At 50.1% G+C, this 4546-nt stretch overlaps 1 protein-coding gene across 1 annotated transcript in view; it reads right to left on the bottom strand.

The window, feature by feature from the left end:
* The window catches only part of KCNA10 (potassium voltage-gated channel subfamily A member 10), an 11095-nt gene extending 6549 nt beyond the window's left edge, over positions 1–4546 (bottom strand). Inside the window, exon 1 of the mRNA XM_035347185.1 lies at positions 4327–4546. The gene's annotated coding sequence lies outside the window, so the exon portion shown is untranslated. The remainder of the gene's footprint in view (positions 1–4326) is intronic.

Here is a 4546-nt window from a genome sequence, read left to right as displayed (position 1 = left end):
CTCCACAGTGATGCTCCTTTGCTCCTGAGGGACCCGGTCACCTCGATTTCCCTCCCACCAGCTCCCTCCACTGTCCTCAGAGATATTTTCCACCCATGACGTTAATGAGCACATTAAAGTGCCCTGTCCTGGAGGAGAGCCTGGGACCCCCAGGCTTGGGGCATCTTATACTCAGGTCCAACCCTCTGCAGCTGCAGCTGTAAATTGGACATGACATCATGCAGATTTTTTTTTTATTTTATTTTTATTTTTTTTTTCTCTTCAGGGCTGGTTCATCATTTTGCACATCCCCTTCTGCACCCCTATAGACTATGGTGCTTATATGTACCCACCTGCTGGGAATCTACCACTAGAAGGGAGTTAAAGCAATATTCCCAGCACCTAAATTCAGCCCCAGCCAGTGCCTGTCTGCCCTCCAAACCCATGCTTTGGGAGGACTTCAAACACAGGGTGATGGTGTTTTGGGGTGAAAAATTACTTCCTTTTGGTTGTTTTATTTTTATTTTTTTATTTTTTCTCAAATCTCCCTGGTGCTAATGAGGGTCACATCCTACACCCATGCACACAGCATCTGTGGCTGAGGGAAGCCTGAAGCATGCAAACCACCCACAGGATGCCAATAGTTTGGATTGCGCTTGGGCTGAGAAATCCGCTCTGGCAGGAAAAGCTGCTGTGACCAGCAACATCCCTGAGGTCAAAGCAGGCTGATGGGTGCAGAATTACACAACGCACCCGCCACATCCCCATGGGAAAGTTCTGCTTCACATTCAGTTGCAGAGACTTTACACACGCAAGGATTTCCACAGCCACAGCTGGGCGCCCTGTCCTCCTCCTGCACTTCCGTCCCACTAATCCCCCCGGCAGCAGCTCCTGGCATCTGCTGGGATTTATCCCAGGGGCAACTTTGACCCCAAGGGGCAGGCAGACATCCAGCAAGCGCTGCTGTGGAAGTGCTGCCCAGCAGCTCAGGCTGAGCCCCAACATTTAAACCTTTTAATCCCACCACCAAAGAAATGCTTGGCCTAAACTGGCAGCCACTAATTGCTATGGGCTGCAACCTTTTCCATGCCTCAGTTTCCCCAGCCCTCATGATGTGCTGCAAAGCCAGGCCAGACCCCCATGGAAAATGATGCATAGGAGGAAATTCCCAAGCTGGATTCCCAGTCCAGGACAGAGGCATCCTTCACTACCTCAACCCAACACATCAGGCAGGGTGGCCTGCCTGGCCCAGCCTTCCTGCACGCATCTTCCTATTTGTTTTTTCCACCATATATATATATATAAACCAGATTAACAGAGAACCTGGTACATAGAGTACACACCATGAGACAGATGAAACCTTTCTGATACCCAGCCACACAGCCCAAATTAATCAGCTATGGATTAACCAGGTCAGGATGTAATTTAATAACGAGCTAGGTCGAGAGCAGCCATCCCTGCTTGGAGGAAGCTGCAGTGCTCCCAATCTCAGGTGCCTCTACAAAGCTGCTGCAAACCCATTTGGGCAGCAGGAAAAGACAGATGGGGTGAAATGAGTTCTGCGGCGAAGCTGGCTGCAATCGCCTGGGCTTGATCCAAGCTCTGATGAAATGGAGCCCTCCCCACCTTCCCCATGCCCAGAGTCAGTGTTTTAGCTTGATTCAGAAAAAGGTTTAAGTGGGTATTTAACACAAAACCTGCCTTGGCGCCTTTTGGTGCTGCTGAATGGGCTTTCGGAGGTAACGCGATAAAGACAAGTCAATGCCAAATCAATGGGAAACTTTCCTGGTCTGCCCAAAAGTGCTGCGAGGTTGTGTGTGCGGGCAGAGCCCAGCCCCATGGGGCTCTGAGTACTGAGCCCCATGCTGTGACCTCCTCCTGCTCCTGGGGACAAGCGAACGACCTCACCCCAACAAAGCCAGCTGCCTCTGCACCGGCAGCCTCTAGGTACAAACCCTCCCCGGAGGCTGCGGCCACAGCCAAAAGTGGATGGGTGGTATAAATGGAAAACAATAGGAAGCTGCTAATCAGGTCATGCTGATACCTGTATCGATCCTGATTTTTGCATCAACAGCAGCAAAAGGAGGCAGTGACAGGGGCTGGAGACCTGGGGTCGCTTGAGACTGGCAGCACCGTGCACTGTGCTGGAGCCTCAGCAGAGACTGGTGCAGTTCTCCCAGGATGGTCACCATGACCCTGTAGTCCCAGGGGAGGACGTTATAATTTGGGCAGAGCAGGAAAATAATTAAGATTTAAAGGGACTGGGATAATGTCAATGGGACCCTCCAGCTCCTCGCAACCCCAGGGTTGCTTGCTACAATCACCCAGCATTCAGGAGCAACCCTCTGACTCCCTGTTTTTTCCTCAAAGGACCACCCTCCCTCCAGCCCCCCCCCCCCCCCCAAATAAATAAATAAAAAACCACCACCACCACCAAAAAGGAGTGCAGAACACAATTGTCCCCCAAGGCCACCTGCCAACCCCTCCTCTCATCCACCCCCATCTTTTAACCTGCTGCAAAAAGAAAGGAAGGGAGCAACAAACCCAGCTTCTGCATCATTCTCATCCTCATCCTGCTCCAGCTTCGGGGTACCCGGTCCCACTGCCTCCAGCTGCCTCCTCCAGCCCCCACACCTCTCCCAGTGTGTGGCTGTGGCGGTGTGGGATGTTTGTACCCCTCCTGCACCGGGCGGAAAGGCGATGCCAGTGCCCACGTGAGCCCGGTGGGACTCCTTGCCCTCATTCTCCTTGTGCCTGAAATGGGATTTTGCTCCATCACTGGGTTCTGCTTGCAAGTTACAGCAGTGTTCAAGCTCCCAGCCTGCCACCTTCTTGGCTGCAGATATGTGCCCAGCCTTTGCTTTCCAAGTGAGAGTGAAAAAGGAACAGCATCAAATGAAGGAGGTGGGGGGGTGCCCCCCCCCCCCCCCCCCCCCTTTGCAGAGCTGCTTGTAGGGTTGATTGGCAGCCAGGATGGTGCCAGTTTCACATGGGCTGCATTAATTTGCCCCTGCTCAGCCCCTCTGGTGCTCCCACCCCCTGCATGTTTCCGTTCCAGGTGGAGGGGTTTGGGGCTCCTCCGGCCACAGGTCCTGTTGACCAGGCATTCCCTCAGCCGCTGCAGAGGGCTGGGCCTGACTCTGCCCTGGTGCATGGGAAAATCCATTTCCTGGAACCTGCAATTGCTGTTGGCTCCCAAACCGCTGAATTTTCTGGAGCCTAAGTTGCACCCTTGTGTGCTTTTTGCATCCAGTTTGCATCTTGCCTTGTCCAGGGCTGCCCATTCCTCTGTGCACCCCTGCAGATCGTGCAGTGGCATTGCCTGCCCACACAGCACAGGGTCCTGGCCATACCTGGACACAACCAAAAAGCAGCCCCAGCCAGGTGCAGATCAGAGGCTGCTGGATGCAGGCATAGCCACTGGACTCACCAAAAATTGCATGTTATTCTCTATTAAATGCAAACTGTACTGAATCCACCAGAATTAGAAGCAGTTTAGACCCCAAATTACATTAATCTTCCCCAAATTCTGCTCTGCATCACTGGATAAACTCTGTACAACCTCACAGAGCTCAGTGGGGATCCCCATGCTCAGTCCCATTAGATTGCCTAAAACATCTCCTTATTTCCAGGTGAGAAAAAGCCACCCAAAAAAGAAAGACCCCATTATCTCTTTATATTGCATTCTGAATCTAATGTAACCTGCTATTGAATCTCACCCACTCCGCATTTAATTCATCCCAATGGAATGGATGCTCCTTCCCCTTTTTTGGGTTTTAAGTGACCACTTGGCAGCAATGGATTTCAGCCTGTCAGAAATATCTATGAATTATTTGTCCTTACGGTTTAATTTGAGTAGACTGGATGCAACTAATATTTCCTCTTGTGTCTTCAATGTTTCTTGCATACACTCCAATAAAGCAGATTGCAATGGCTGATCATTTCCAATGGAAGATTTGCAAAGCATTCAAACCCTTTAAAAAGATCACAGCCAAGAGTATCTACTTTATTTAAATCTTGGAAAAGAAATAAAGGTTGTAAATGCTGAGAGCACAGAGCGTATCTGTCTGGGATCAGGCACAAACCCAAGAGCATCCAAAAATCCTGTATCAGCACGAGCTGGTATACAGCCACAAGCCAAGCACCATTTTATCTGGACATAAATGGGAACCTTGTCAACCAGGTGATTCTTCTGAATCCTATGGGTGATGAAATAAAATAAAAGGAGTGGCTTAATGTAGGTAGGAACTTTGCACAGGTGTCAGGCTCCATTACATTTCCGTGATATTATTAATGCTATACAGACTTTTATAAGCAAAATAAATAAAACTAAAAGCAGTCACTCACCTGCAGCCAAGTTCAGGCAGCCTAAATTACAGTTCTTCCTCCAGCAACAGAATCCTATGGGTGGTTACGGATGTGGTCGCTGTCTGTGCGGCTCTGACACGCAGGTAAGGATTAGAAAGAGTTTATCTCAGGAAAGACTCAGATTCAGAAACCCTATACCCTCATGAAACCTTATCTTGCCTTGCTGTCCTTGGCTTTAAAGGAAACAGAGGGAAGAAAC

This window comes from Oxyura jamaicensis, chromosome 26 (assembly GCF_011077185.1).
Source record: "Oxyura jamaicensis isolate SHBP4307 breed ruddy duck chromosome 26, BPBGC_Ojam_1.0, whole genome shotgun sequence".
Taxonomy (NCBI): domain Eukaryota; kingdom Metazoa; phylum Chordata; class Aves; order Anseriformes; family Anatidae; genus Oxyura; species Oxyura jamaicensis.
This window is presented reverse-complemented; position numbering and strand designations above follow the sequence as displayed.